The sequence below is a fragment of the Topomyia yanbarensis genome, chromosome 3 (genome assembly GCF_030247195.1).
Source record: "Topomyia yanbarensis strain Yona2022 chromosome 3, ASM3024719v1, whole genome shotgun sequence".
Lineage (NCBI taxonomy): Eukaryota > Metazoa > Arthropoda > Insecta > Diptera > Culicidae > Topomyia > Topomyia yanbarensis.
In genome coordinates, this window is record NC_080672.1 from 403,193,613 (window position 1) to 403,213,300 (window position 19,688).

The 19,688-nt window shown below is 38.5% G+C and overlaps 1 protein-coding gene across 1 annotated transcript in view; it reads right to left on the bottom strand.

Moving 5' to 3' along the window:
• Positions 1 to 19,361, bottom strand: part of LOC131690020 (ecdysone-induced protein 74EF-like) — a 164,415-nt gene extending 145,054 nt beyond the window's left edge. Inside the window, exon 1 of the transcript XR_009305499.1 lies at positions 19,335 to 19,361. The gene's annotated coding sequence lies outside the window, so the exon portion shown is untranslated. The remainder of the gene's footprint in view (positions 1 to 19,334) is intronic.
• Between the last annotated feature and the right edge of the window lie 327 nt (positions 19,362 to 19,688).

The following is a 19,688-nucleotide window of genomic DNA, read 5'->3' on the forward strand; positions in this document are numbered from 1 at the left end:
AAGGGTAAAAACGTGAATTAGTGTGTATTTTTCATGAAATTCCACTTTGCAGCAGAATAATGAACGAACCAAATTTGTTTACAAATATCACTTTGGCCCTTTTGAAGAATACATAATGAGTTATTTGTCTCCAATTCTCTCTTTAGTCCACACTGGACGCTCAGAATTGTTTGTAGACAGGGTCTTCAGAAGCGACTTGCAACTTGTATGGTATATGGTGTGGCAGCAGTGCAAATTTCTAACGATGGCACACTCACAGACGGCAAATGTAACGGCTGCTTCGCCTTGCGAAAACTCTCAGAATTCAACCGGGGAGAGCACTGTTTATTCATTTGTGTGCGCGGTTAGATTCTCTATGCACGGTCTCTATAACCTCAACAATATGGGTATATTCAGAATGGGATTGACGAGTAGATGACGGAAATCGATGTTTTATACCGTTCTGAAATTCAAGATGGCGACTTCAGGTTTCGAAAACCCTCTAGATCCTTCTATAACCTCAACAGTAAGTTTTTTTGCGAATTGGGATGGACGGCTCTCAGCCTATTTCATACCACGGACCCCTTAGAAATTACCCCGGGTTGCAGTGGACCCCCACGGTAAAACGTCAATTTTATATGCTATCAATGTTATTTTCAGTTTGTTAGGAAACAATGAAATTCCAATATGCATTCGGAAAATAATTTTTTCTTTGCAGACCCCCAGCAAAGATTTTACGGCCCCCTAGGGGTTCGCGGACCCCAGGTTGAGAAGCACTGTTTTTGACCATTCGGAACACCAAGTTGGCGACACTAGTTCGGAAATCGCTCTATATCCAGAACAATAAGGGTGTTATCGGCAAGGGGTTGACGATTGGATGCCGAAAATCGGTATTTTAGGCCATTTTGAAATCCAAGGCGGTGATTTCTTGTTTAGAAAACTCTATAAACTTAACAATATCGGAACGAGATTGATGACCAGATGACTGTCATCAATGTTTTAAGCGATTTGAAATCCAAGATGGCGACTTCCGGTTTGGAAAACTCTCAATAAACTTAACAATATGGGTATTTTCAAAATGGGATTGATGATTCGATGCCGAAAATCAACGTTAGCCTATAGCCTATATTTTGAAATCCAATATGGCGATTTTCGGTTTATAAAACGCTCTATAACCCCAACAATATTTTCTAAATGTGATTGACAATTGGATGCCAGAAATTGGTGTTTCAGGACATTTTGAAATCCAAAATGGCGACTTCCAGTTTAGAAAGCTCTATTAACTTAGCAGTATAGGTATTTTCGGAACGGCAATGAAGACCAGATGAGGGAAATCAATGTTTTATGCCATTTTGAAATCCAAGAAAATGACTTTCGGTTCAGAAAACGCTCTATAACCTCAACAGACGGCGCCGGTGGTTGAGTGGTGAGCGTGACCGCCACTGAAATGAAGTTGACCTGAGTTCAATTCCAGCCGAGGTCGTTGAGATTTTTCTGAGGTGAAAAAATCTGTGGTCACGTCTTCCTTCGGAAGGGAAGTAAAGCTGTTGGTCCCCGGTCCATGAAAATGTTGGATCGATATCTAGTCCAGGTAGTGGAATCACCTCTCTGACGTCGGTAAAGAAGAAGTAGATCCAACTTCTATACTCTTACTAACAAAAATATCCTCCTCCCGTGATACTTGTGGAGTGCGCAGTAGTATATACGGCCTCTAGCAAACGCAAGTATCGGACTAACCATTCCTTCCCTTTCCATCCGCGATCTACGTTCGGGCCTGGCCGGCGCCGTTATTGATCAAAAACACTTTAGGATTACCAGGAGTTGCGCATTGAAAGATGTTTCCGCTCCTCCCAAGCATAATTATCTACTGATTCCCTGTGCTTCCGCTAGTCCCGATCGATAACGGAGTAGCAGCCATGGGTGGTCGCACAAGCTCAAGCTCAAGAAAACGCTCTATAACCTCAACAATATGGGTATTTTCGGAATGAGATAAACGATTGGATGCCAGAAGTCAATGTTTTAGGCCATTTTGAAATTCAAAATGGCGACTTCAGGTCCAGAAAACTCTCTATATACTCAACAATATGGGTATTTTCGGAATAGGATTGACGAGTAGATGATGAAAATCGATGTTTAGACCATTTTAAAATCCAAGATGGTGACTTCTGGGTCAGAAAACTACAAACTCAACATGGGTATTTTCAGAATGAGATTGACGAGTGGATGACGGAAATCGATGTCGGCAACCATTTTGAAATCCAAGGTGGCGACTTTCGGTTTAGAAAACATTCTATGACCGCACATGGGTATTTTTTAAATGGATTGATATCACACATCGATTTCCGTCATCTATTTACCATGCTTGCTCCGAAAATTGTCCAAAGTCTTTCTAAACAAGGTCCTAGCATGCTTCAAACTGTTATTGGTAGTGAGCAGAAACAGTCTATAAAACGTGGTATTGCTATTGCCGACGCACCGTAGAAACTGTCACACATACGAGCACAGAGGCAATTTTCGTTTTGAAGCATGTAAGATCATCCCACGTACGGACATTGCATATTCTTATGGTTTTAAAAAGTAGGTATTGTTCAATCGGAAGTCGCCATTTGGAATTTAAAAATGACGTCCCTCAACAATTCCCGTTATCTACTTGTCATGCCCGTTCAAAAACTACCCATGTCGTTCAGGATTCGAAAAGTTTTGTTCAGCTGGAAGTTGCCATCTTGAATTTCAAAATGATGTCAAACATCGATTTCCGTTATCTACGTCATCTAGCAAAAAACGAATACACAACTTGTGTTCCTGAGCAAGTTATAGGATTTGTGCCTTTCACGCGCAAATGTGGTTTACCCAATTTTCTCCTTAGTGAAGAAAAATTGATTTTCACTCAAACTTTTCTCCTTAGTGGAAAATATAGCAAAGTTTGAAATGATTATCAAGGTTGTTACACTAGTCTACGAATATATTCGTGCTTGTAGTCATCATTCGGATGCAAATAATTCAATGCCATCAGTATAAATTGGCACATAACATTGATGGATATAAAAACCAACAAAAGTTCTATTGCGCTTCCCTGTGTCAACCGCGATTGAAAAACCTCAAACCTACCAAAAAGATCGGCTTTCGATCATAACGACTTCCTTATTGAGGAAATCAAAAATAACCAGCTGTTGGAATCAAATAGTCATTCTTTATTAGATCTTGAGCAAAACAACATCCCTCGACACCTTTCCATGTGTGGGAAAGTACGAGATAAACCATTCAAGCGCGTGATATTTTTTCTGAATGAATCTTACAAATTTTTCGGTTTGACAACACCCACCAAATGGGGAAATCAATTTTCACCACCAGTGCCAGCGATCATAGGAGAGAGGAGGATAACAAAATTTGTTCGCGAATTTTTCTTTTTTCTTTCCCGTACTATTTCCATTTTTTCGGTTCATTCTATCTTTAGTATCTGTTGTGTGTCCCCAAAATACGGCGCAGATCAAGTTGGTTCGAACGTTTCTGTTTTGTCGAGTCCACGAATAAGGTTAATAGACTACCGGGTAGTATCTCTGCCGCATAGCGGATGTGTTATAATCGGGCACGATAATGGTTGTTTTTTTTTTGGTTGGCGGAAAATTCGTTTCCGCCCTCCATCACTGCGACCGCTGACAGGCGAAACGACAAAACACCGCGACAAATTACATAAATGAGGAAACTATTTTTAAAAGAGGCATTCCATCCTCCTCATTTCGCGAGAGCACTGCTGCACAGTCAGGATTTTTTTTTCTTCTGTTGCTTCTGCTGGCCTGGCGCAGAACAACCGACAAACGGGAACAGGAAAACGGAGCGTACCGCGTGCGTGCTGCGGGGGGAAAAACAAACTTTGCGAGTATTTTTAAAATCGGCAAACGGCAAAAACAAAGCGAATTAGCATCTGGGAAGCCAGGATCAGGATCGTCGCAAGAGTGCGACGACAGACGACGGATGGGAGTGATGAAAAACGAACCATTTTTGTGCGGAGATGTCGTCGTCCATGTGACAGGGTTGCCGTTCAGGTTTGTTCGTTGAGTCAGCGTTTTATTTTGCCTCGTTTTTGTGTTCCGGTACGCGATGCGATTCTTTCGAGTCCGGTGAACCCGTGGGACGGCGCCATTTTGGTTGATGGGAGTTTTGCGTAATAAATTATGATCCAGATCAAAATATTGAATTTTGGGATTTTTGATGTGGAATTTTCGAATTTAATTTTTTATTTTTTTTTTACTTTTTAACGACACTCAATTAGCTAGAGATTACTGGGTAGGGAAAGCTATAAAAATTTAGAGCCAAATTGGAGCAAGGATGTGAAGTATACAGATCGGAAAACTGGAAGTGGCAGGGTAATTAGAACAGGCTTAATATCCTACGGGCTTAACTTTTGTCTTCTGCTAATGAGGGTCGAGTTCAGGTAGCATAACTACGAGTCACTCGAGTTCACAGCATGTCTCCTGGCATAGACGGACTTTACCGTGAGAACCGACAAAAGAAAATACATGTAAGATCACCACTGAAAACCTGGCGACCTCTGTTTGCCTTTCGAAAGCCGGGATAGATTGCCTAAGCTCGACTCCTGCCAACAGAAGACAAAAGACAAACCTGTAGGATTTCAAAGCCTGTTTCTAATGACCCTGCCACTGAAATGTTTTAGCTTGTTTCTGAGATCTTTCTACAACTTTTATTTCAAGAGTGATGAAGATGAATTATATTTGCCACCCGGTCGCTCGTTACTAGGCAACAGCAAAGTGATCTGCAGACGAGTGTTGAGTGATTTGCAATTATATTTCACATTCCTATAAGCCTACTTTGTTTAAAATCCCACTCTTGTGCGAATCGAATTGAACCGGTTTTAGTTAACAAAAACGCTTTTAATCCACCTAACAGTGTGATGAGACATTTCTTATAACTTTCATCACTCTCTTCGGATATTATATCGTTTGAAAACATTTAGAACTTGATGCTTTGCGATGTTTTTGAATACACATACTACATGGGATAGTGGCAGGACTCAGAGAATCGCTCAAATCAGCATAGGACAACATCAGTGCTAGAAATCTCAAACCAAATCAATGGGAAAGCGAAAAAATGACCCATAAAATAGACATACAAACGAATTATTGTTACTGCTCTGTTAATAAAATATCTAAATTGTGGTGGGAAAACTGAATTTTCCTAAAGGGGTTATATATTGTACTGAGCCAAAAAAATCGAAATTTTTTTTTAATCGATTTGAAGCTTATACTTTACTCAAATTTCCAACGCGACTGAGAACTAAGAAATCAACGCTTTTTCTTGAAAAGGGCGATACTAGCAGTAATACCATTCAAAGAAAATCAACAGTGAATATTTCCAGACTTGGTTTTATTTCCTATTTAAGAACTATTGTGTTTTTTGCATCCTAGATTGCATGATTCAGTGATCGAAACCCAAAACTTCATCAAGTATTTGAAATTATTAAATTAAAATTTATTTTTGCTATATAAATCGACAAAATGATAGTATCGCCCCTTTGGCCCACCTATCAACATTGAAGTATCGCCCTTACGTTTTTTACAATAACTACCGTCTTACACCACCGATTTCGTCCGGGTTTTTTCAATAGCGATCATTGTTACTATTTACAGCTGGTATCAGCTTGATAATCCTAAAACAATACGAAGAAAAAAAAACAGTTTCGCCCTGTTTGTTTGCATGGAGCGTGGAGGGTAAAACTTTAAATAAACAAACAAAAATACAGTTTCGCCCGTTGTATTTTTTGCTGTAGTTTAAGAAAGCAATATCGTAGAATCCAAATTTTTAGGTTAATTTGTTGCGTTTCAAAACCCTCATTCGCATGTATGAAAAAGCCTTATGTTTACATTTGTACGTATCGCCCTTTTCACATAAAAGCGTTGAAATGAAATTGCAGCTCCTGATATCACGCTAACTCTGAAGTGCATGCGTGCATAGTTCCAAATTTTACTTCGACATCGACTTTTTCTAAAGGTGACTTCCCAGTAGTATCCTTGATTTGAATTATTATCGCTAATCCTAATGCCAAAGAACAAATGAAAACCTCTCGAAAACGAATTGTTTGGGAAAATCATTACTGAATTTTTCATTTTCACGAATCTTTTCGATAACCTTCCGTCACTTGCGTTAATGCACTGGGTGCACAGTGCTCTGAAAATCTAGCGAAATCGTCTTAGGGCACCAGCGGGTCTAATTCAAAGCTATCTGCGCGGCGAGTGTTAAATCTGTAAAGAATACTAAAAATTAATTTCTATTCCATAATTTTCAGTTCAGCAATTCGAGAGATCGTGCTCACCGCAAGCCATGAAAAATAGACTACGTTGTGAAGCGATGGTCACTATTTATTAAAAAATCAAGGTTAAATAAAAAATAAAACTATTAAAAAATTTCAAATAGTTTATAATTTTCACAAACTTATTAGGAAAAATTGTTTAATAAGCTTTCGTAATATTGTGTAGGAAAAAGCTGAAAATTTCAGTATTTTCTCTATCTGCAACATATAAACCCTTAAGTATACCAATTAATTGGAATAGGTTCGAGAAATTTTGGAAGAAGTCTATAAAATAACCCCTTGACAGCTACCTAAAAATTGTTGTAGTTCGATGCAATAAAAAAATCTCCAAAAATGAAATGTACCTATTAATGTGAAACACAGTGAATTATACATACAATAAAGACCCAATTTTATCAGTCTCATGGCGTATTTTAGGCTGACAAAATGGGGACATTGACTAAATCGAGCAATTTTTTTTTCTTTTTAATAAACTGAAGCTGTTAAAATATTCTTCCTGTCCCTTGATGTAGTCTGATAACTATTTCTGATTATGATGAACTTTTTATGTTTGCATATTTCCATCTTCATGATAAGGAAAACAAGAAAGGATTTACTCGAATTCAGTCTTGTTTGTCTGCCCATCAAACATATGTTCATATTTGGCTGATAAAATCGGGGTTTCAATGTATTATAATAGATATTCAGCATTGGAAAAAGTTTCTTGTGAACGAGTGTAGAACGACTTTGTTTCTACTTACTTGAAATCAGCGGCGTAGCCAGAAATTCGGTTTGGTGGGGGTTTGGTGAAAAACGATCTTACTGTCCAAACGGCATAATTCCGAAATCGTAATTTTTGAAGTTTTAAAATTATGCAGAATTATTTTTTCAGAAAATAGTAACAGAGTTCGTGTCTTAAGCGAATTTGTTGAGACTTTATTGTAGTCATGAATATTAACCTGAGAAAATTCACCATAAATACTTCTTGGACGATATACCGTCAAAATTATTTTATCAAATGATGCGTTCAATGTTCAATACAATGGTGGAAATGAATATTACATGTTCAGTACGATTTGCACATACATACAATGGATCGACAGCCACGATCTTGAAATACTATGTGATACTGAAACATCACTTGAAACCAGCGGCGGATCATGGAAAAAGATCCGGGAGGTCCAGGCCTGCCGAAAATTTTGAACTTGTTAAGAAATTTTAAACTAGTTTTAATTTTAAAGTAGCAACCCCTCACTGCATACTCCCTCCGGGCCGGTATGATTGTCGATTTTTAGAGTGATTGCATAACCTTTCTATATGAGAAAGGCAGAAATGTACCAAAGTCCAAAGAAGTCAATTTTTGTCAAACATCTTAATGTTTCATGCATTTTAAAGTCATTTGGCATCAAAAATACAAATTTGATTTTGAAAATTTTTCATTTCAGTTTATATGGGAATTTGCTGTGTGATTGCACTCTTCAACTCGTAACTCCGGAACCGGAAGTCCAATCAATAAAAAATTCAATAGCAGCCGATGGGAAGGTACCTTTCATTTGAGACTAGCTTTGTGCAAATCGGTCTAGCTATCTCTGAGAAACAGAGGTCACATTTTTTTCCACATACACATACATACACACACAGATATTTCCCGATCTCGACGAACTCAGTCGATCATATGACACTCGGCTCTCCGGGTCAGGATTAGATTGACGAATTTTAGAGTGGATGAGGAAGGCAAAAACATTTTTAGCAAATGTTGAAAGTTATGCATTTTTTTGGTGAGCAGTTCTATGTTTCATAGACATTAAATCAATTTTAACTTCGCTTCCTATTAAATAAAGACCCTTATTACAGTACATTTCTACAAAAACGAGCTCAATTTGAAAATAAATCTGAGGATTATGATTGATTACAGAACGCTGGAATTTTCTATTGGAATGTTTTCAGGCAGGAATTTGATATTGATGCTATTAGACAACTGTGAAATCACGACCAATAGATCAGTTACATTTCATGACCCCATTCCGACAATTTATCAAAAGTCCTCATGACGTTTACAACAACAGGTTATCAATCTACGGATCAGATAGTTGTTATTGTAGTATTGAATTAAATCAGTCTGCATCAATAAATTTTCAACTTCAATCCAACAATTTTTTTTTTTTGTGGTGGGGGGGGGGTTGTATGGTGTTAAACCCCAAAACCTTCTCTTGGCTACGCCGTTGCTTGGAGTTATTTATTTCGCTTTTCATTTTCCGATATGTTTCAGATCGATCCGATGGTTATAAGTTAGAAAAATTGCAGTCAGAAGGTTCGCACAAATGAACATTTTTGTACTGATAAGTTATCAAGTTCCTTCCAGACAACTTGGAAGTGTTCGGTGATTATTTCTAGCGGTTGTAGATAGTAAAATGAAATACAAAATTCGTTTTATCGAAATAATGTTTAGCTTATTTCAATGGATTATTACTATATTGAACAACATATAGGCGACAAAGAGTAATCAACAAACAACAAGCCATAACTTTTAAAGTATTCAAAATAGATATTTGAAATCTGCAGTAAAGTTATTCGCAAAAGTAAGAGCTACAAATTTGCTGAAGGCATCATTTCGATATAATCACTTCCAAGAAAATTTGTGAAAATATCTCACTCATAGGGGGATTAATCAGCAAAAGCATAATACCAAAAGAAAGGGCATATTACCTCCAGTAAATTCTCCGAAGATACTATTGACCTAAAATAAGCCGTTTTGGCGTTAATAATAGATTACATGTTTTTGGTCATATTTCTGGCAATGGGAAATGATAAAAATCTTTCGTCCGCATTTAATGATAAATATCTCTTTTGATAATAGTCCGATTTCAACAATCTATAGCTTGTTCGAAAGGTATTCGTTAAAGCTGTCTAAAAACATATAAATTGTTAATCTGTATAGTCAATTTCGGCAGATAATTTAAAAAAAACTGCAAAAAACGCCATTTTTACGCATTCAAATATTCATATCTTGAAAACTAAACATCAGAATCAAAAACAAATTAATAGCGTTCATACTGTTTTTTAGTTCTTTCATTTAAAATTGGTTTGGATAAGATCGGTTCTGCCATTACTGAGAAACACGAATGAGAATTTGTCCGTTACATACACACACACACAGACACACACACACACACAGACATTGTCCCAAATCGTCGAGCTGAGTCGATTGGTATATAAGACTCGGCCCTCCGGGCCTCGGAAAAAATCTTGAAAGTTTGAGCGAATTCTATACATTTCTTTTATAAGAAATGTAAAAACGAAAAAAAGGAACGAATTGACCGGTATCAGTGCCGTTACTGAAATAACCTAAAGTGGCTACTGAATGCATCGGTGAAGGCGAATTATAATTAATTAGTCACGATTTTTAACAAACCGCAAACCATTCTAAAATATGGAACCGACGCACCGCTGCAACATGACAAGTACGCACAAAACATCGTGCTAAATCAAATTAAATTTAATAATCTGGAAAAGATATCACCTTACCAAACACTGGCCGGGGGTGATTTCGTGTGTTTCTCGTTCCAGCAAGCAAGCATGGTAGGTGAAGTTCGAGAGGTGCAAAGTTAGTGCCTCTGTCAGCTATCCGCTGGAAAACTCAAGTTACCGCGTTGAAGTCCCCCTCACCGAAGGCGATCGCGAATAACGATAATTTAACCGAATCGAGTCAAGTTTCCAAGAATCTAGCTACTGTTTGTGGTGTATAGCCAGCAGCCAGTAGCAGCAGCAGCAGCAGCACCCTGGCCCCCATATATGTGTATCATTGGACCGTTAGTTAGTAGGTAGACAGCACGCCCGTAGACCAATCAGCGGAAAAATCAACATAACTAACCTTTGCCGCGGCGGATGCTGAAAATAGCCGAAAGGATAAAGGGCTCTACATTTGCGCACCGAATCGGTTTCGATCCAGGTGAGATTATAGGTAAGATTGCTACTAAATGGTCGATAAATGACTAGAATGACTAATTGATTCGTTGGAAACGGAGCGGCACAGAGTGCGGGGGAGGCTGCGGCGGTCGGATCCATTCATAAAAATATCACAATTGAGTGGGTAGTGGGAAAACGGTAGTATTCTATGCGGATAAGCAGATGGTGAGGTTTTGAAAAGTAATCTTAAAAAGGTCTGTGGGAAGCAGCTTTTTTGTTTGTTTCGCTCAGTCTACTTAGTGAAACAGGTGGAAAATCGAGCGATGTAGTTGAAGCTTTGAATCCGTGTATTCATGATAGAGAAAATATTATAGAGAAAAACTAAAAGCAATAGCACACTGAAAAAAAATCTGTTCATAAATTCATTAAAAAAGATCACGATTTCGTGAACTGAACGATTTACTAAAACCGTGATCAAATTCCTGAAATTATGAAAGTAACCTATTCATGAAACTATTTTTGTTACGAGTAGTGTGATCTATGTTCATGAATTCAGGACCTTAGTCACGATTTTCGTAATTTACATGCACGTTATCGTGATATTTTATTCTTGAGCTTGCTTTCGAATTTAACACGTGGAGTGATAAGACTCGTGTTCATGACATCAGCAGTTTTATCATAATATTCGTAGTTTCACTTCACCTTATCGCCATATGTGATTTTAGGCTACGATCGGATTTTTACGTTACAATATTAACTGGATCATAAAAGTGTGACTGATTCGCGGTTTCTTGTTCTATGAACGATTTGTAACTCTATAATGTTTTTTTGTGCTCAGTGCAGTTTTCATTTCTTATAATTCTTATATATACTGCTCGTACCTATTACTGGTCGCTATCAGCTGGACATGTATGAAATAGTGCATGGAACAAAAAGGATTCCACGGCTAATACTCCAAATTATGTGAAATAGTTCACGTGAAAATTTCATGATAATGCTACATGAAATTGAAAATGATTAGGGATATCCTCTAAATATCGCAAGCACGCAAGATAGATCGCGAATCATGTACTAGGAATCATGAACCAGATTGATGACCAGGATTAATAAATCCAGGATTTTGTGTAATTTTTGACGAGCACGAATGGTCTGTCGTGACTATTATACCAGGCATCATGAATCAGTTCACGTATACATGAACAATAATTTACGATTTCGAAGCACGAATGGAAAGTCGTGACTGTTGTACTAGGCATCATGAACCAGCTCACGAATACATGCGTAATACTTTATGATATCGCGTTCTATTTCACAAGCACGAATAGTCTGTCGTGATTATTGTACTAGTCATCATGAACCAATTCAAGAATACAAATTTTACGATTTCGTAAACTGTTCCACGAGCACGAATGGTAAGTCGTGACTTGTACTAGGCATCATGAACAGGTTCACGAATACGTGAGTAATACTTGATGATTTCGCGAACTATTTCGAGCACAAATGGTAACTCGTTATTTTTGAATTGGGGATCGTGAACCAGTTCACGAATATATGAATAATATTTGATGATTTTGTGAACTATACCACGAGCATGAATATTGAATCGTGACTAAAATATTAGGAATCATGAATTATTTCACGAGCATGGAATGAATACGCTAATGAATTTCCGAGTTACTTTTGTTGTCATTTTGTGAACTAATGTTCCTAAATATATGAATAAAATCAACAGTCAACCTTTGGTTTTGTGAATAATGTTCATAAAGTTGTGGATTAGTTCACGCACAGAAAATCGATTTAATAGCAAGGCGAAAACCGCGACTGAAGTCCACAAAACAAATACAAATATTTCCACTAATCCATGCGTTATGCGGGCATTACTGAAGGGAAATTGAACATAATTATAAAACATATGATTTTTGTGCATGGTGCTGTTTTCGTACCGTAAAAACGTTATTTTTCCAGAATTCATGGCATTTTAATCAAGATTTTGGGAACAATTTAAATGAGTTGGCTTTTTTCGAGGCCAAAATTGAAGGCATTGGCCTGGGCTGCTAGAACCAAAAATAGAGGCTTCCTGACGTGACCGATCGGTGTCATTCTGATGTTTAATTTTGTATGTACGGTTCAAGAAGTAAGCTTCTAAGCAACTTCCTAAGTGCTACCATCTTGACTTAATCGCTAGGATGTTTATAATTGCAGGATGAATGATCGCATTTGCAAACGAGTTTGTATCATCGCGAAAAATTCGAGTGATTGCATGTTATTGACAACTAAAACTGAAACGTCGATCTCTAACCTAGAAAAAGAAGTTCTCTACGGTTAGAATCGACAATTTGCTTCGCACTTCTTTGAATCAGAGGCAGTCGAAGATCACGTGCTCCGATGTTTCCTCTACACACTCTACACATGTATCGATTTTGTTGGTTATTTTCGGCAAATTTGAGACTAAGAGAAACGAAAGCAATGAAATTGAAAGGCGGATAGGTATTCTAGAGCGAATCAGGTAATGGAGCAGGTAAGAGTAAACGTATGAAGCAGGTAAGAGTAAACGTATGCACTCTGAGAAGATTCGCTCGACTTTCACTTAGACATCATCCCTTTGATTTGCTGGAAGCAGGTTTCTCGCATATCGCATTCTAATGTCAGCTTCAGTTCAAGCCCAATCAGATCCAGCTCTACTTCAGATTCTTGCCATCACTGCTGGCTAACTCAACATTTACCTGTTGTTTACTGGGATGCATCGCATAGTTGAATTATTTTACCTTACTGACATGTAAAAAAATCTGTACCAATCTTTACTTTTGTACCGCACGGAATCTGTACCAAAAATGCTTCAAAAATCTGTACCTTTCTAGATAAATCTGTACTTGTGGCATCACTGAGCCTGCCTAGTCCTAGTTTTCCGTTCTAAGTTTATAACTGATTCGTTCTAGAATACCTATCCGCCTTTCAATTTCATTGCTTTCGTTTCTCTTAGTCTCAAATTTGCCGAAAATAACCAACAAAACCGATACAGTAGAACCTTGCGGCAATTAAAACATAGTAACACACTCTACACATGGATGTTTGTATGTTCGCGCTTGAGACCACTTCTTATAATTGTAATTTATTTATTAAGCTTTAACTAAATGGTCATTCGCCCGACTACGTTTACAAGTGCTAAACCTTTCTTTTATTTCGATTATAGAGGTTTTAACATTAAGGTCATTCGCCTCTTCGGGTTGGAAAAATCTCTTATGAAAAATTTCTAACCCTATGTGCGGGGTCGGGACTCGAACCCAGGTGCGCTGCGTACAAGGCAATCGATTTACCAACTACGCTACGCCCACCCCTAAGTGCTAAACCTTTCACTTAATCGCCGGAGTGTTTTCCTGCTTGCGAGTCTAGGTGTGCGAGAATTATCGCGAAGGATTGGAGCGGTTGTATGCTGTGTTTGATCGCGTGGGCGTTTGAATGTCATATGCGCAGTTTGTGTGTAACTTCGCGTGTAAAGCCGTAATGTCATTTGCATATTCGCGTTGATTCTTGAATACGCGTATGGACAGCGAGTCTGATGTTTTATTTTGAGTGAACTGCTCAGATGTTAGAACAGAACGCATGGACCTAGGGTGCAAGAACCAAGGATAGTGGGTTCCGGACGTGACCGATTCATAATTATGTTAAAACATTCACTCGATCACAAGGGCGTAGTTTTGCGTGGATAGTCGCAACTGCGAGTTTGTGACTAGGTCTCGAGCGTTTGTATGTTAACGTGTTTGATCAAGTGTGCGTGTGTGTTGTGTATATGTAACTTCATGTGTAGCCGAATAGCCGCGTAACCACTTACATATTCGCGTTGAATGTTCGTGCGAACCGCAAATTGACTTCTAGTGTGTATGAGTTTTGTTTTTTGAGACCAATATTGAAGGCTGCATAGGCTGCTAGGACCAAAGGTAGACACTGCCGGACGTGACCGATTCACGTTCGCGTAGGAACGGACGTCGGTATAATCAAACTTAATACTACGTTCACACTACGAGTTAAAACGTGTTTTAACGCTATCTTGATGACATTTTTCTTGTTGCTAATTATTATAACGTGTTTTAACTCTGTAGTGTAAACGTAGTATAAGACGATATTTGTAAAATACCAATTGACATTATCACCGAGGCGTTTCTATGCATGCGAGATCGCTGGCGTAGGTGTGCGCAGATGATCGTGATTACATGATTGCATGCATGTATCATTACAAAGGACATGAGCGTTCGTGTTTTTATGTCGCGTATACCGGCGTGCTTATAACTTTACTGGTTTAAATTCGATTATATAACTGTTAGAAGTTCGCGCGAACCGTCATTCTGCTGCTTAACTTTGAGTGTACGGTTCAGATAAAGGAAGAAAGTGAGCTTCCCTATCTCACAGGGGTCTACAATTATGGCGCTCTGAGTTTTGTTGACTAGCGTGTGTAAGTTCAGTATTTTAGAGTGGGAGCTCCCGGACGAGTATGGTTCATAATAGCGCGATAGCGGGCATTTATGTTGACACCATGTTTAGAAATTCATAAGTGCTACCATGTTGACTTCATCGCGAGGACGTTTGTGGGTGGATGAACGGCGCCGGTGGTTGAGTGGTAAGCGTGACCGCCACTCATTCCAGTTGATCTGGGTTCGATTCCAGCCGAGGTCGTTGAGATTTTTCTGAAGTGAAAAAATCTGTGGTCACGTCTTCCTTCGGAAGGGAAGTAAAGCCATTGGTCCCCGGTCCCATGAGTTGATGGATTGATGTCTAGTCCAGAAATTGGAATCACCTGGACTCTTACTAACAAATATGCTACTCCCGTGATGCTTGTGGAGTGCGCAGTAGTATATACGGCCTCGAGTAAAAGCAAGTATCGAACTAACATTCCTTTCCTTTCCTTCCACGATCTACGTTTGGGCCTGGCTGGCGCCGGTATTGATCAATAAACACTTTATAATTATCAGGAGTTGCGCACTGAAAGATGTTTCGCTGATCGTGTCTGCGACCGGTTTTGTATTATCGTGAAAAGCCCGAGTGTTTGCATGTCATTGTACGCGTTAATTTCATCGCTTGGGCATTTCGCGTATACTAACACGTGTCTCTAACCGCGTGGTCGTTTGCATATTCCCGTGTTCTTGTGAGTGTCGCCGCGAATGAAACAACCAAAGAATAAACAACACATTCATTATGCATTCATTCAGCATAGAGAAGATGGATGTGCGTCTCTATCCTATATAATATTAGATGAAGACATTCGATATTGTGACAATCATGCGCAGAACGGGAAAATAAAAAAGAGAAGTGAAAAGTGAGATTGCCAAAAACATACACCACATGAAAAGAATTGAAATGTTAGTATTCCGAATACCACAGAAATAGTAAAAACACTAACTAATGGCAATACTTTGGTTAGGGCAGGCGAGTGTAAGAAAAGGCATGCAACATAAAAAGGCCCAATAAACCATCCCGCGGTCTCCTCGATGTACCAATATTGAGGCGTATTGCAACCCATATCTTAAACAAACTTTCTGTTAAAGGTGAATACGAAAAACTATAATTATGTTTAATAGAATAGAATGACATGGTATGAGGCGAGTTTTAGGGGGCGGGGGTGGGTATAAGGGTTTTAGTATGAAAAAAACACCTTTTGCGATTTTTTTAGAACTTTGCATGTTGCGAATTGATCAAAACCTTTGTACATTATAGTGTATCATTTCAATAACATGTTGTAATTTTTCCATGCAAAAATATCGACAAACGACTCGGTGACGAAGCTTTTTGTAGAACCTCTCTGGAAAAACATGATTTGCGGTATTACCTGCCATTCAAAATCTACTTAACCGATTTCTTTCAAACTTTGCACACACATTCTATGTAAAAAATACCTAACCTCTACGTTGAGTTTTCGAGATAAATTTCCAATGAAGGGTTTTTTACTCATTTTAAATAAAAAAAATTATTTTTCTCGAAAAATTCCTCCTTTTTATGTTTAAACACCCACTTAATAAAAAAATTATCTCAAAAACCCAACGCAGGGGTTAGGTATTTTTTATATGGAATGTGTATGTAAGGTTTGAAAGAAGTCGATTAAGTAGTTTTTGAATGGCAGGTAACACGGCAAATCATATTTTCTCCAGAGACGTTCTACAAAAAGCATCGTCACCGTGTCGTTTGTCGTTATTTTTGCATAGAACAATTACAGAATATTATTGAAATGGTACACTACAATATACGAAAGATTCGATCAAAACGCTTCGCGTAAAGTTCTCCAAAAGTTCGCAAATAAATGTGTTTTTTTCACGCTGAAACTCTTACCCGCCTTAAGGAATTGACTAGTATCAATTGTTGATAAAATTGATGCACTAAGTTTATTCAAACTGATAAATGTTATATTGCTTGAAGCTGTTTGCAATACTGTCAATCCAATCAGTCTAGAAGAGGGTAGCTGAAAGCTGTCGGACCTCGCAAAAAAACATCTTGTCTGACAAGCAATCTGATAATGTGACAGCGTGAGTTCATCACATTTAAGACTACTATGTGCCTTTCTGCACTTCTTGAGGTCTCACGGAAACTAGGCATTGTTTTGGCGAGATTCGGCATCCTGTCACTTCCTACGGATATTCTTAAATAATATATTTATAGTCTAACAGTTTCCGGATGCATTTATAAACAAGCAATTATGACTAAAGGAAAAAAAGATATCTAGGAAAAAGTACTATGAAATGGAGAAATATTTTCCATCCATGATTAAAAATATAAAACCAGTTTCTGTCGTTATACGAAGACACTTGAATAAAGACAGAATAGAGAAGAAAAGATTTGCCCATATGTACGGACTTCCACCTGTCATGAAAGAGTGCAAAACGTAGCTTACATAGGCTTTTTTGGTATTATCTTGAACAGATCGAGATGATAGGTTAAACAAAAGCGATTGTGGGAAAAATCATCCCAGAGACAGGTTTCGAACCTGCAACCCTTGGGACTCCGGAGTCCGGCCCAATGCAAAAACCCTTACGCTATCCCTGGACTATGATGACGTCCCAGTAAGGATACATGATTATCGCATTGGTGACTGTTATCGTGCCACTAGCTCTAAAGCGAAGTCACACACAACCGCCGCTGCCACCCGACATATTTGCTTAATAGATTTTCCGGTTAAATATCAAGGTAGAGGTTTTATTATCGTCTGATTTTTAGCTCATTGCCCATCGGACTTCGGTGGGTGAGAAAGCTAATGGAAACTGTCGATTTCTGGTACCTGGTCAAGTTAACAGAGAGCGAACCCGTTGTTTAATTAATTATTTTCGGTTTTAACGTATGTGCCAATACCTTATTTATGACTTTTTTGGTGGTATCCACTGGCGAAAACAGATTGAAATGAGTTAAACGGAAGCACGATCACTGTCGCCAATGTGATAATCTTGTGTTCTACCTGGGACATTATCATAGTCCCGGGAATAGCATAAGGGCTTGTGCATTGAGTCGGAGTCCCAAGGGTTGTGGGTTCGAATCCTACGTCTAAGGTATTTTTTTTTGCTTTCGTTTAACTTACCATTTCGATCTGTTTTCCCAGTTGGATACCACCAGTATTAAATAGAATATGAACACGTCTAAACACACAAAAAATGAACTTGCTAACTCTTACTTAGATTTTTTACCACTCTACGGTAAAACACATTCTTTGACTGTGACTTTAGAAAAGAAAAAAATTAGACTGGGATTCAGATCGGAAGTGGTGCGTGACAAATGAAAAAAAAAACTTTGAAGTCACGTAAATAAAAATAAAGTAAAAGTAAAAAAGATCGGAAGTGAATTCAAGAATTCGGCCCCAAAAGCATATCTTTTGGTCCCCTCTTCAGATCTATGTTCCAAAATCTATATAAAAATCCTAAGCCAATTTAAACATCAAATCGTTTGCCTAAAAGTACTAACTGAGGAAGCCGTAAATATCTGCTAAAATTTCTGTATTCAGTCTTCACAACACCCAAACAAAAGTAAATTCGCATGCTTAATTTTCTCAAATCCCCAACAGTTCTTTGAAAAGGGCTGATATTTTCGGTCAATACGTCAACCTATCGTCGGTGCTGGTTTCTTGGTGTTATTGACTCGTTGTTTTCGTTTCGTTGTAGACGACAACTAAAAATTCTTCCTCTTTGTTATTTGATTTTTCATTGGAGCTGGTTTAACTGTATTTGCTTGTTGGACAATACTCTAAAGAAGGTTGTTGAAGGTATTGATAACCGTGTGGTGTTGGTTTTAGTTGCAGTCAGTTGGTTTTCTCTTCTGAACACATAGATTTTCGTAGTGTACTGTCTATTCACATAAAGTGACACGCGATATTCTGTTTTAACACATACACAGTGTTGTTTGAGCATGGGGAGGTCAGGCTAACGAAGGATGGAATAGGATGGTGTAACTTCACCTCGTAAAGACCGTTGTCAATAGACAGGAATAAAATTCTTCAAGTCTCATCTGTAACGAAATCCACTACTTCATATTGCAGCCCAATTGTTCTTACTTTTTCTTTCGGAAGCGCGCGGTGAGGAAATCGTTGTCTAGTCTTACCTCCTCTATTGTTCCCAGGAGAATTGAAGTTTTTTGAGTCGGTTTTAGACCTGCCGATATTGGCACCACCAATTTTATGTGACAGAACTATATAGATGCCGTTGAATGCCATCCAAATTACCACTTTCAACAAACGTCTCAGTTAACGAAAGGAGTGATCTTTGCTACATCCAAAACCAACTTTTTTTGTATTATATCGCAACAGATAAATCGCATATCTGGGTCCCCTGCTAGACACATCTGAATTCATCCTACTCCATCGCAGCAGTAGTAGGAATTACTCTCCTAATAAAGCATATCTATTTGCCATGGCTTAGCTTAAATGCTATCCAACAATATCGAAAAAAAGTTTGAAAAAGAATAAATGTTGCTAATTGGAATAACGTTCCTTCATCCCGACACTATGCACAAGGTCATCCAGTAATTCGCAAACTCTTATCCACCACTCAGTCTGTCTGATTCCCGGTTGCAGTCACTCATCATTTATCCTCCCGTCAGGGAGAAATCAGCCAAAATCATTATTACATTAGGCATCAGTCATCGTTTTCATCGAAGCAGCCGGCGCACCAGCCAAACTTACCTTGAAACTTGACTTCATCTGAAACGAGAAAAACAACAGAGAAGAAAAAGTGAGAAAAAGTCTCGCGCCAAGAATTAATTAAACGAAAACGAAAACAATTATTAGCAGTCTGTTCGCTACGATCAGCCGGAAAATGTAATTGCCCATCACTGGTTGAGTTTCATCGCCCCATACCCCCCCCCCCCCCTTAGCACGTTATGTATAGTGGCAGAAAACTGACTGCCAAATCACCGATCACCACCAAGCTAGCAAGTCTTCTCCCAGCGTGTCTGCCATCCGTGACTGCTTGGGGGATGGCGTTCCGCCCTCAGTCGGGTGGTAGTGAAAAGTAGGTCTCTAATCGCACTCGGCAAA